This window comes from Hypanus sabinus, chromosome 2, assembly GCF_030144855.1.
Source record: "Hypanus sabinus isolate sHypSab1 chromosome 2, sHypSab1.hap1, whole genome shotgun sequence".
NCBI classification, from domain to species: Eukaryota; Metazoa; Chordata; class Chondrichthyes; order Myliobatiformes; family Dasyatidae; genus Hypanus; species Hypanus sabinus.
In genome coordinates, this window is record NC_082707.1 from 127,195,460 (window position 1) to 127,210,326 (window position 14,867).

Here is a 14,867-nt window from a genome sequence, read left to right on the forward strand (position 1 = left end):
AATGAAATTGTTCACAGTTATTTACAGCACAAAAACAGTTATATATTTGTAACAGTTAAAACTTTGCACTTTACAGGTGGAGTAGCAGGGTAGATGAACATTTTCTTTTGATTTAGGCAGAGTTGCTTAATGCTGCAGGTGTTAGTTACAGACATCTGCTTCAATAATAATATTTGATCCTTTAGATGCACTTACTTCACACACTTGTTAATTTGGTTTGGAAGTGCTTACACGGTGTCCTTTTTGAGCATTTTGAATTGTCTGCAAGTTAAGTGAATTTGCACACAGCTTGCTAAGTTAAACAAATCTGTTGAATTATCAGATGTGCAGGCAAAGCACATTCCTAATGACATGTCGAGCTGGGTTTACGGTGATAGATTATGGTCAGGTACGTAACCTGCACCAGCAACGTTTAGACAGGAGCCACTCACACTATTGATATCTTCCTCCCCACCTCAGCCATGTGTTAAATTTTACTTTGAATTATTTTTGTTTGCACATGAACATTTAACTCCATGGCCACTTTGATAAATTTGTACTAAAATGAACCTTTTTTATTCTAATTGTGTTTTTACGTGTGAAATTGTGTGTGTTTATGTTGTGAATGCTGCTTATATGATGTTATGCACCTGTGTTGCTGTTCTTCTTGTGGAAATGCATTCGAAGCAACATTTGCAGGACCAGCACTCACAGATATTGGACTGAAGACTTTCTCGGTGCCCCAACTAGCAATACTACACAAAGATCAGCACTTCCAATAATAATTCCTGCACAGCTGACTCCTTTGTCCACCCAGCTTAATAATACTGGCAAGGACAGTAATTCTGTATCCCCAATGACAACTGTGGCACAAGCAATCCCTGTGAAATTATTGGTACAGATAGTTGGATTTTTCCTGTTCCCGTGTTGATAATGGGTACTGTGATTAACATTAATGCCCATTCATTTTAGCTGTAACATTAGACAACAGTACTTTTTCAAAATGAATAATATGCATTATCATGGAACCTGCATGGTTCATGAAACCACCTCACCCAGTGTTGCACGTTCTGCAACTGGTTTGCAGTGTGTCACCCCCAGTGGGGTCTGTGGCCTTAAAGGTACATTTGCCATCACACATAGACAGCAGTAACACACATGATTGCTCTCAGAAAGGGAAGAGGAGGCAGTCTTCAAAGGAGAGGGAGATGGCATTTAGATTCAGTCAATGGGACACTGAATTTCTAGTAGTGTAACAGAGGCCAGAAAGTTCAAAGTAAATTTATTATCAGAGCATTTATATGTCACCTATACTACCCTGAGATTTATTTTCTTAGAACATAGAAATCTACAGCACATTAAAAACCCTTCGGTCCACAATGTTGTGCTGACTATGTAACCTATTCTAGAAACTGCCTAGAGTTTTCCTACTGCCTAGCCCTCTATTTTTCTAAGCTCCATGTACCTATCTAAGAGTCTATTGTATCCGCCTCCACCACTGTCGCCAGCAGTGCATTCCACACACCCACAACTCTATGTGAAAAACTTACCTCTGATGTCCCCTTTGTACTTAATTCCAAGCACCTTAAAACTGTACAAACAAGCTGAATGAGCTCAGCAGGTTGACCACAGCATCTGCAGTGAACTTTGTGTTTACTAAATAAATAAATATTGGTGAGAACTTGAGTTGTGGAATCACTGAAAGTGAGTCCATAGGTTATGGAATCAGTTCAGTGTTGAGATGAGTGAAGTTATCCACACTGGTTCAGTACCCTAATGGTTCAAGTGTAATAACTGCTCCTGAACCTGATGGTGTGGGACCTAAGGCTCCTGTACCTCTTTCCCGAAGACCGCAATGAGAAGAGAGCATGGCCTGGATGGTGGAAGTCTTTGATGATGGAAGCTGCTTTCTTGTGGCAGCGCTGCTTGTAGATGTGCTCAGTGGGAGAGTTTTACCTGTGATAGGCTGGGCTCTATCCAACATTTCTTGTAGTCTTTTCTGTTCTTGGCCATTGTTGTTTCCATACCGGGTCACGATACAATTAGTCAGGATATTCTCTACTGTGGATCTATAGAAGTTTTAGATGTCTAATCCTAAGAAATTCTAAGAAAGTAGACCCTTGTTTGTAATGGCACCTGTGTGCTGGATCCTCTGATATGATAATGCCAAGGCATTTAACGTTACTGACACTTTCCACCTCCATTCCCCTAATGAGGATGGCTCAGGGGCCTCCAGTTCCTCAGTCTGTAATCAGCTGCTTGGTTTGCTGACATTGAGTGAGAGAGGGATGTGCTATGCTCCAGCTAAGCATGGTAGTCACTGGGGCTGCCACTCGCAGAGCATGGGAAGCAGTGACCGGCTGTAGTTTGGCTTCAGTGATAATCCCTGAATGATGGAGCAATATTGGAAGAGTTCTCAGGATTATCCAGACACGTTACTGTGAGCTGTATAGAATTATAAATGATTCCTTTTCCCCTCCCCCTCTCTTTCTCTCTGTTTCTTTTAGAAACACACACCCATGCTCTTTTGCACTCACCCACACACAGTTGTGACACTATCCACACCCAGACACTAAGGTCAAGCATGCATAGGAATTACAATAATAATCCTACCCGTCTCTTTTATTTCCTGCGTTTAGACCTGAAGCTATCGGGAGGAGGAGGGAGATCACCCCCGAGTCACTAAATGAAAGATGAGCTGAGGGGCCACTTAACCTTGGTCTACTGAACTGTTCAAACCCCACACAATCCTTTGGTATGGGAACTGATGTTTTACAGAGATGGCAATAGCACGCTGATCTGATTAATACTGCACGACCTTGTCTGTGGTGGTGTGTCAGCACCATACTAAATAAGAAGTGGGGTGATTATGTACTGGGATTTGGCAGGAATGTGGTTACAATCAGATGAGCTCAGATCTTATTGAATGGTGGAGTGGTCTCTATTGGCCAAGGGACATGTTCCCACTCCAGCTAATATGAAGATGTAGCTTTCAAGTACAGCAATCTCCTGTTTTGTCTATAGTGTATAAGGAGAGATTAGCAGTGTCCTGCTCTTCACAAGAGACTGAAGAGTTAGAGGTGGTTGAGGAGGAGGCAGGGAAGAAGGACGGGACACTGGAGAGAAGACAAGCAAGGGAAGGGGAAAAGGATGTGAAGATGACAAGGATCACACCAAGTCATTGCACTTGGCATCCAATAGTTTGGCACAACTGGGAATGAATAGATCAGGTTGAAAGGGCATGTGCCTGCTGGAGATTGACCAAGCACACGTGGGCAGCAGAGAGGAGTCCAGGAAGGTCTACACAGCCACAGGGTACTCAGGACTAGAGTAATTGTGGGAATGTTTTCAAGATTGTTGTTGTGACACCACTCAACCAGCCGCTCTGTCTCATTCCTGTATGCTGCCTCTTCACCACCTGAGATTCTGCCAACAACAGTGATGTCATGGGCAAAGTTACAGCTGGAGTTTGAGCTGTGCCTATCCACACAGCCGTGGATGGAGAGAGAGCAGAGCAGTGGGCTAAGCTCACATCCTTGAGGTACACCTATGTTGATTGTCAGCAAAGAGAAGATGTTATTACCAATTTGTGATTTAACAGAACACTAAGTTATCACAGGACAGTGGTTACCTCCCACGGTTAGCTCACTGTCCTCCAGGAGTGGAGGGATATGAATGTGGGCAGCTTGTTCTTCCACCCCAATGGAGAACTGCATGTTCGCAGATAACTCAATTACAGAACAACTGAGCTGATATGTGGGAAATTAACTTACGTAGGCAGGAGCAGAAACAAGCACCTTCCACTTCATTGTGAGTCGAGTACTATTCAAACCCACTTATTTATTTATAGAGATACAGTGAGGTACAGGCCCTTCAGCCCCTTTGAGGAGCGCTGCCCAGCAAACCCTATTTAACCCTCGCCTAACTGCGGAAGAATTTACAATGACCAATTAACCTGCTAAACTGTACATCTTTGGACCAGGGAGAATGTACAAACTCCTTAGAGAATTGAACAGAAAGCCCTCCTCGAGGAGGGGAGTTAAGTAAGTAGGGACCAGGCTTCATCTTTCAGGGCATGTCAGTCACCTCAGCTCTAGATCCAGAGGTTGAAGTAATGATGGGGTGGGGGAGTGGGCTCAGCACCATCAATCAGGTTGCTAGCAATGCAAGTTCAGCACACTAATGTGCTGTCATCGCTACTCTAGTGGCCTCCGGACATGCCTCACAGTCAATAACCCCTGAATGCTCCCTCTGTTGGTCGTGGAGAGCAAGGTACTGCTTGCCCTTCTATGATCAGAGCTTCTCAACCATGCAATACGCTTCTCCCTAAGGTGCAGCCACACAGACACCGTAGTGTGATGCAAGGACTTGTAAACCAAATAGAGAATGAAACACAGGGTCTGATATAACGTGGGCCAGGTGAATTCTCCAGTCTTTCTTTGCTTTGTATGATACCTCTCCCCTTGAAGGTCATAGCTCTCCTTGTTGTGAAATTTGTGAACTTCTGCCACAAGGGCCATTTTCTTCTGACAGCCATTGCATCTGAGGCCGATGTGAAGTTTTCTTCTTTCTCATAAATTTCCTCTCACACTGCTCTGCACACACACACACACTAGTTACCAGATACACCTCTAAAGCAGTAAAGTATGCATAGCAGAGTAAGAAAATCTTTTGCTATATGCTGTTTGTACAGGAAACTCCATGTTACAGCAGAATCCCAAAGCTGAATTTTGATGAATGTATTTAAAGGGAAAACTTCAGCTCCCTGGGTTGCTCCCTTGATGAGAAATCCAGGGAGGTTCATGCCACAAGATTATTGAAGTAGCCAGGTATCACAATATGTTGTTCATTTGACGTCACAGAATTCAGCTAGACAATTTGTTGGCAGTGGGATACAATACTTCAACTGTAGTAAAGAATCGTTGCCATTTTTCTGTATTATGGTTTACAAATTGGACCCATTTCATCTTTGCTTTTTTTAACCTGTAGATAGCACGTAAAAGCTACTTGTTGCTTGATCCATCACAAATGAGTCCAAATTGTACAAACAAGTTCTCCCTGTACCTCCCCAACAGTATCAGTATAAGTTAGCCCTTTCACTATCTATGTAATAATGTTGGTGAAAGTGGTCTCTCTTGATGTCCCCATTAACAGTTTTGGCCAGAAGGGTCCTCACTATCTCTGGTTGATGGTAAAGTTGACCCCTCTTCAGCCTGACACCTCTTGAATCAGTTTCACTAGAGACTGCTCCATATTAACTATGTGGTATGTCAATGCAATAGTCGAGCAAAGATTGTCACCAGTCTAAAATGCAGAGATCTTGTAACTTTGTGCTTTCCTCTGCATTGGGACTTGACTCTTTTTAAACTATGGTTTGTCAATTGTATTTATGGTCATAATGTCCTGTAGACAATGCTGTTGAAATGATGGGCTGGTACTTATTTCCGACCGGGAATGTAAATATTGTTTAAGACTTTAAAACAGCATAAGGTTTGAAAAATGTGCTATATAAATGAACAAGTTTTTTGCAATTTTTTTCAAATCAAATGTGTTTTTGTTTTGAAGTAATAATTATTGAAACATTTATAGAGGGCGTATATAGTGCAGTTAATGGCTGGAAGCAAGAATATGATGTTTATAATAGTCATTTGCTGAAATAATATTTTATTACTGTCGGGTGAATATTTTATAATCTTTTTTAAGATCATAATGTGGGTGTTTCAGCCACATTATGTTCTGAAGTTTAGTTTGTGGAAGGGTTGAACTCCCTGAACTGGCTTAGAAATTGTCTGGTGTTGCAAGAACACATTAGCCAGTCAATGAATGGGGACAAATGTATGCTTTACTTCTGGGTCCATGCCAGGAAATTCAGGACTTGACCCACGACAGGCTAGTGGACTGTGGATCATGAAGTAGAAATGCTTTGGGTTTGGATGGGTGGGGAGTGGGTGAGGCTGATGCTTGGGGTTGGAGGGTGGGTTTCCTGATGGGGGCAATTGTAATCAGAGTGGAGGGAGATTGATGTTGTATGATCAAATGAGGTGACATGTCAAGGGAGGGTGGGCTTGGGGTGAGAATCGACCGCTGGGGTGTGTAGGGGAGAGGTGCACCTTGTAATAGAAGCACTTCTCAGGGGAGATTGGAGCTGGAGACAAATTGAAGACTAAGTTAGTTGGTGGGTGTTGGGGTGAAGTTGTGCCAGGATGGTGAGCCTGGTGGCAGAATGGAACTTATGACTACATTGCGGGAAGATTTTGTGCTTGAGAAAGGATTGGGCGTGTAAATTCAAGCAAAGGGAACAGACCTTGAATGATTTCACAGTACCATCCCGAGATGCACAAAAAGATCTCCCTCAGATTCACTAACACAATGAAAGCCTGCCTGTTACTGCATGGGGGTGGGGAGGCATACACAGCTGAACATCACACTACATGTTTGTTTTATTTTGTATGTTACTGGGATGGGTACAAAGGAAACCAGCACTGACCATCATGGATTTTGAGGTCCACAAGCAGCCACTGGAAATTTATCATACAATGTGTATACTGTGGCAGTGCACAGTCCATTTTCTAGACTCTTTTGTATTGTAAACTTTGATATATTAGAACAAGATCCATCCAAACGACTGATGAGTAGAGGTGGGGTGGGATGGGAGTGAAAGAGGAACACGTGAAACTCGAATGCTGCAATTCAATTTGTATTCAACATGAAAAATCTTCAGTGTAAAGAGATGATGGGTTAAACATGAAAGTACTCAAGCAAAAGTTGTACTGCAGCTAAAACTTATTATTGTCAATTCAACAAGTAGTTTTACTTTGAAAAGTAGACAAACACCACCAGAGGTACCAGATTAGTTTAAATTACTCAGTACAGAACAAAATCACCATTTCCAATTCTGTACCATTGCTCTTTCACTATTTTGTTGATGGCACTTTTAAATTAACATTTCCCTCTGAACTGTTACACAATTTAGGTGTACAGCATTTTTTGCAGTAGTTGCTTTACAGACAAAATAGCTTAGTTACTACTTTCACAGTAGTAGCCAAAAGCTTCAGAGCAGAAAAACTATTGAAACCAAGAATTACAGGTGAAGCTAAATTCAGGTCATTTGACTTAATAAACTATCTATTTAAAATATTGCCATAAAACTCTTGACCAGACTACAGCAATCTCTGCTATAAAGCAGTTTTTAAAAAAAAATCTGTCAAAATGCATGAGTAGGCGCAGTTTTATGTATTCTGATTTCTGTTTCCCAGAGGAGTGAAATATACATCTGTAATCTAGGAATACATAACTGCTATAATATATTGTCAACAACTAATCAGTATGTTCCCGCGACACCTTGTCTCCATCATCTGATCTGATCAGCGGGAAGGTATTCCTTTCTTGTGTGGTTGAGATTATTTTGATTTCTACAGTATTACATTCTGGTTTGGGGCATTGTACTGTATTTTATTTGTTAATTAAATGTATCTTTTTAATGTAAAATAATTATTTTTCAAACAGAATACTCAACTTGAATGAAATATTTAAGGGGAAGTTGTTTTGACTGTAGCAAATGTTGATGTTATCTTTGGTCAAATATTTATTATGTTGTAATAATTTAACATTTGGCGTTGTGATTGGAATTGTCACTTTTTCTGATTTAAGAGGTTAGTTAAAGTAATTGAGGTAAAATTCTGTTTGTCAATTTAATTGATGAGTCACCAAATTATGTACTTTACAAATTATGAAACAATGCTGCCTTCCCTTTCCTAGTTAAAATAAATTAATTTAAATATTTTGGATTTTTTGTATAAGCTATGATTGATTTAAGATTAATAGAATGAATATTTAAGTTTTTTTTTAAAAGTCCATTGAAGTCATTTGTTGTAAGCTTTTTTTTAATAAAACAAAACTACGTAGCCAAGCGGGCTTGGTTCATTCACCAAACCTACTGTCAATGAGCATTTAAATCCTCATCACATCAATAAATGTATAGACTTGAATAAAATTTCCTGTATGATCAAAACTGCCTCTGTGTGTATTCATTTTTTAAATGCATTTCATCTCTTTGTTCATCAGGCCAGTATATTATTGAAGTCTCTGATGAGGTTGCCCATATAAGTCAATCTGCACTTGCAATGCGAGTACAAAAGAACGCAGGAAGATAGCAGGAGTAGGCCACTTGGCCTCTGAAGCCTGCCTCACTATTTAGTATGATTTTGGCTGGTTTAGCCCAAGCCTCATCTCTTCTGTGTCAATTCCCCAATGCCTTCAATTCTCTGATCTTTAAAAATATGTCTACTTCCTCATTAAATACTTCCAGTCACCTGACCTCCACAATGTGAGCATTGCCCCATTTCAGCTACTTACAACATTAAGATTTCTTACGGGGTGGCAGGAGTAATATGTAGTTCAGACTGAAACTGTGTGGTTTTTTAATTCTTTATGAACTAGAGAGATCATATTTCCAGTCTCTGTGATTATTTCCCTCATCAGGCTGTTACGTTGAGGGGGCTTTACTGTGGTTGATGGGAAAGGGAACAGGAGCATCTTCTAGATATTCTTTATGCTTCACCTAAAGGGTCACACTGCTCTATATTCAAAGAGAGTACTAAGGTGCCTCCTTCCAGGCCATTTACCAATGACAACTCAGCTTCAATGTAATCTTATCAGTGCTATAGTGATGCAAGTGACTTTTTACACAAACTTTTCTAGAGATTTGCAATCCATTCTCTGATTTTCTAAAAAGAAAATAGCTTTTAAAACACACTCCCTATCAGTATTTCAAAATGAAATAAAATGAAAATGCATGATAATTATATGAGCCAATTCCAAAACAGTTTTTCTGGACTTTATAATGCAACTGTGTGGCAGGATTTGCTGCCTTAATAAAGCCTTGCTTCATGATACCTACTTCAGGAAGTAATCCTTAAAACGCCATGCCATATTTACAAGCAGGACTCTTGCGGCTGCTGAGCGGTGTTGGCACATAATGAATGCAGGCCACAGTAAAGGGAAGAATGTCGAAGAGCCCCTTTGTGTGGACTGTTGGGGGTGTGTTGCAGCGTGCAAATGACAACTTCCTTGTGCAAAGGATATCTATCGCAGCAAGTTGCCAAGCAGGCTTCTACAAAGGCATGTGTGGCCTTTATGAATTGCTGCACATTTGGGACCACTGCAGTATAGCCAAGTGTCCCACCAGCTGTGGATAAATAGCATTTATCAGTATTGGAAAGCTTAAGAACAGTGAAGGAGACACTAAGGGCAGAGGACTGGGTGACTTTAGTTTTGAGGAGACATTGGCTGGCCTTGTTTACCCTAAGGCAAAGGAGGCTGAAGAGTAACCTGCTAGAAATATGGCAGATGGTTGGAGGCATACGCAGGGTAAAAAGTCAGAAACCTTCCCCCTGCTAGGGCACAATTTTAAGCTGAGAGGTAGGAGATTAAAAGAGGATCTCAGAAAAGTTTTTGTCACAGAGCTAGTGGTTGAAATCTGGAACACGCTTCTGGAGAATGTGGTGAAATCTAGTACAATTGCTATGTTTAAGAGGCATTTAGATTGGGATTTAAGTAGGCGAGGCACAGAACAATATCACCCCTAATACGGGCAAATAAGATTAGTAGAGACAGGCAAAATTGCTGCTGTGGACGTGGCTGGCCAAGCAGCTTACTGTACAACTATATGCCAAGAGTAAATACAAACTTCAGATAATATTCAATCACTAGAGCCAGCACTGCTCTCAGCGTAACCCAGAAACTTTGACTTAGTTTCCATCTATGCCCTTTCTGCGGAGATATACAGCATATAAAAATGTGGAGCTCTCTTTTGTTGTTAAATGTGATTTTTGTTTAGAGGGGTCATTTTACTACATGGGAGACCTCCTAAAAGTGTTGATGGGTGGCACTCAATCTCCTAGAGACACCTCCTGGCTGATTTATTTCCCAGAGTGCCGCATCATTAGTTAGCTTTCCTTCTGTAGTTCAGTTTTACCTTTGACCTTATGAGCAGATCAGGATTTCTGGAATTTTTGGCCAATTCATTTTGAGGAGGAAATTATTGAAACCACCAAGGGATGTGGTGCCTGACAACCCAGACAAGTCTGCCTGTGCTTTGATGGCAGAAAAATGCAGCACTCACCAATGAATGCTAGGGGAATATATTCGACCACTCAAATAACATCCAGTTTGTGCTTTCAGCATTATGAGAAGCTGGTTGTTCAGGGAGCAAACTGCACCAGCATTGATTCAGACCAATATGCTTCAAAACAAATTAACTTTGTGTGTTATACAACCATTGGCATTTTGGACTGAGCTGAATATTAGTGTTTGGTACACTAAAATTTTGAAGCAAAATGTCCGTACCCTGTTAATGACTGGCATTAACTCAGTCAGAAATATTTACAACACAGCTTTTTCACATAACTGGACCTCTTGTATTTGAAATGTTAAAGATGTATACAGCTCCACAGCTCTCCCCCCTACTTGGAAGATCAAATCACAACCTGGTTCACTTCATGCCCTTGTATAAGTCCGAAGTACAGGAACAGCTATTAACAGCCAAGGCAGTAAAGAAATCGTCTCCAGAGGCCACTAAGGCCTTGATGGGCTGCTTTGAGGTTATTGACTGGAATGTGCTTTGTGAACCATATGGGAAAGACATTAACAGATTTACTGATTGTGTCACTGGCTACATCACCTTCTGTGTGGACACTGAAATACCATCAGGGACTGTTCGCTGCTTCCCTCACAACAAACCATGGGTCACCAGTGAGCTGAAGGCTCTTCTCAACCACAAAAAGAGAGCCTTTAGATAGGGAGACCGGGAGGAATTGAAACATGTACAGAGGGAGCTCGGGTAGAGTAGCACATGGGAGGTGTGGAGAGGCATGAAGAACATCACTAGCTTAAACAGACCACTTTTGGAGACTTGGAATGCAGTCGTGAATGGGTTAATAAGTTAAACCGATTCTTCAATAGGTTTGACAAGTGCCCTCCTGTTCACACCCCCCTCAGCCCAGGTGTGAGGCACCCTATGCTCCTTCAGCACCAACACTTCCTTTCTTCCCTCTCCTCCCCAGTCAACAAGTGGATGAACAACATGGGCTACTGCTGTCCATATCCCCTCCTTGCCCTGCACCTGCTATCCACACCTCCACATACCAACTGCTATTGTCCCAATCCTCACCTCTCCCAGCCCCCACCTTCCCCCAACTCCCCAGTCATCACGGACTCACCTTCACTAGGGAGCAGGTGAGAAGGGCTCCGGGGAAACTCAGACATGGCAAAGCCAGATGGTGTGAACCCAAGGTCCTGAAGGAGTGTGTTGAGCAGCCGTGTTGAGTTCTCCAGCACATTTTCAACGGAAAGGGTCCCGACTGTGTGGAAAACATCATGTGTGGTCCCAGTACCCAAAAAAGTCCAAACAAAAGTCTTGAATGACTACCGTCCAGTGTCCCTGACATCATATATCATGAAGACCCTAGAGAGGCTGGCTCTGGCTCACCTCAGACCCCTGGTCAGATCAGCCCTCCATCCCCTGCAATTTGCCTGCCAGGAGCACATTGGAGTTGACAATACTGTCATCTACCTGCTAAACAGAGCCTACTCCCATTTGTATAAGTAGGGCAATACTGTGAGGATCACATTTTGTTGATTCTTTAAGCTCCATTCAATGCAGGTTGGTCTTTCCATTGTGTCCTGGATAAAGGACTACCTGACAGGTAGACAACAGTTAGTGCAGCTTTCGATCTGTGTGTCGGACATGGCTATAAGCAGCATTGGGGCCCCGCAAGGGATTGTATGGGCTCCCTTCCTATTTACCCTGTATAATTTGGACTTTAGATACAACACTGAGTCATGTCATCGGCAGAAGTTCTCTGATGACTCAGCAATAGTTGGGTGTATAAAGGGAGGACAGGAGGATGAATTCAGGGCCACGATGGAGGACTTTGAATGATGCAAGCTGAATCATCTGCAGCTCAACATCAGTAAGACAAAGGAGATGGTGATGGACTTTAGGAAGACTAAGTCTGCACTGCTCCCCGTTACTATTAATGGTGAGGACGTGGATGTGGTGAGGACCTACAAGTACCTGGGGGTGGTGAACTACATATACCTGTCTGGACACGCCCCCTGCTGACTGCTCCTCCCACAGACCCCGGTAAAAAGGCGATTGAGACCTGAGCCTGGCCTCTCTGTCTCCAGGATGTAGTATGGTTGTCAACCACTGCTTGTTCCTTCTTCCAGTCAATAAAAGCCGATATCTCGCCTTTACATCTCAGAGTGAGTTATTGATGGTGCATCAATTTTATTGACTGGAAGTTTTAAAACATGGAAGCCGTTTTACGCCCGGAAAGATTGCATTTGGATCCCCAAGAACCTGAAGCAGCTCTTGCCTTTGAACTCTGGCTTGCATGCTTCCACTCATACTTGGAGGAGGTTCGTGCAACTGACCCCGCTGTTATGCACAGAATTCTCCTCTCAAGGGTCACCCCAAAAGTTTATTCATTTATCAGGGACCTGTCAACCTACGAAGGGGCACTGGACGCTCTCAAAAGACAGTACCTGCGGCCGGTGAACACCGTCTACGCAAGACATCGTTTAGCTACGCGACAACAGCAGCCTGCAGAGTCGAGCGCCCAGTTTCTCCGAGCCCTACAGACACTTGTCCGAACTTGTGACTACAAAACGCTCATGGCGGAACAGCATGCGGAGCTGCTAGAACGAGACACCTTTGTTACAGGAATTAGGTCAGTGTATGTGCACCAGCGGCTGCTGGAAAAAGCTGATCTTACCTTACACTCGGCGATCGAGACGGCCGACACGCTGGAGGCTGCTCTGCACAACGCTGACGCTGTCCAGCCACGCGATTCCCCACCGGTTCCGTTGTCACCTCAGACCTGCCGCTGCCGGTTCCCGCGAGCGAATTCGCCAACGCCACTGCCAGTCGCGATTCCACAAACTCCCCGAACCCGACCACGGCTGCGGCCAGGCAAAAGCCTGAGCTGTGTTACTTCTGCAGACTCGAAAAGCACCCCCGAAAACGCTGCCCGGCTCAAGAAGCGACCTGCTCCAGCTACGGGAAGAAGGGCCATTTCTCCAAGGTCTGTAAGCCTAAACCGTGAGCGGGGTCAAACAGTGCTGCGTGTGAGACGTGGGGGCTGCCATCTTGCATGCCCGGATGTGGGCAGCCATCTTTGTTGGTGTCACCATGCTCCGCCCCCTACCCGTGTGAGACGTGGGGGCCGCCATCTTGCATGCCTGGATGTGGGCGGCCATCTTTGTCGGCGTCAACATGCCCCGCCCCTGACCCACCGGTGTTTACCGGGCACCAGGACGGCAGTTCAACTCTGGCCACTGTAACCCTTGACCAAAGTGCCCCACACCAGCTTGCAAGGTCAATGATGGACATCCTGGTGGAGGGGCACAGGACCAGCTGCCTGTTTGACACGGGCAGCACTGAGAGTTTTATTGACCCGGACACAGTGCAACGCTGTGGACTCGTGACATGGCCGGTAAGACAGAGAGTCACCTTGGCTCCTGGGTCGCATTCCACAGACATCCGGGTGGGTTGTGTAGTGACATTGGTGGTGCAGGGCACAGAATATTGGAACTTTGCGCTACTGGTCATGCCTCAACTGTGCGCACCTGTGCTATTGGGGCTCGACTTCCAGAGCCATCTGGAAAGTGTGACTATGGCATATGACGGGCCCCTCCCACCACTCACAGTCAGGAATCCTCAGTTTGGTGGGACTTCGCCATATACCCTGTTACTGACCACACACACACACCGAACCACACATCCCGCCCAGCACCATGCCGACAGCTGCGCTACCGACACCACTTGCAGCCTCTCCACCCTCAAGATCCCTCCCCCATCGCTGTTCGCCAACCTGACCCCCGACTGTAAACCTGTGGCAATTAAAAGCAGGAGGTACAGCGCGGGGGACAGGGCCTTCATTCAGTCAGAGGTGCAGCGGCTGCTCGTGGAGGGGATCATTGAGCCAAGCACAAGCCCTTGGCGGTCCCAGGTGGTTGTTGTTCGGACTGGGCAGAAAAATAGGATGGTCGTGGACTATAGCCAGACCATCAATAGGTTCACGCAGCTTTACGCGTACCCCCTACCCCACATCGTGGATATGGTCAACCAGATAGCTCAGTATAAGGTGTACTGGACCATAGATCTGAAATCGGCTTATCACCAGCTCCCCATCCACCCAGAGGACTGCCCCTACACCACCTTCGAGGCGGGCGGCAGGCTCTATCACTTGCTGCGCGTCCCATTTGGTGTCACAAATGGTGTCTCGGTCTTCCAGAGGGAAATGGACCCAGTGGTGGACCAGTACCAACTGAAGGCCACATTTCCCTATCTGGATAACATCACCATCTGTGGTCGCGACTGGCTGGATCACAACGCCAACCTCCAACGATTTTTCCAAGTGGCCGAAGCTCTGAACCTTACTTATAACAGGGACAAGTGTGTGTTCGGAACCACCCGACTCGCTATCCTTGGGTATGTCGTGGAAAACGGGGTCATTGGCCCTGATCCTGACCGTATGCGCCCCCTGTTAGAACTCCCTCTTCCCACCACTCTCAAAGCCCTCAGACGGTGCCTGGGTTTTTTTCCTATTACGCCCAATGGGTCCCCCATTACGCAGACAAGGCCCGCCCCCTGGTCAAGTCTACCACTTTTCCCCTCTCTGCCGAGGCATGCGCGGCCTTCTGCTGTATTAAAGGGGACATTGCCAAAGCAACGATGCATGCGGTGGACGAGACCATTCCCTTCCAAGTAGAGAGTGACGCCTCCGATTTCGCGCTTGCTGCTACCCTCAATCAGGAAGGCAGGCCAGTAGCATTCTTCTCTCGTACCCTTCAAGGCCCTGAAATTCGGCACTCCGCAGTGG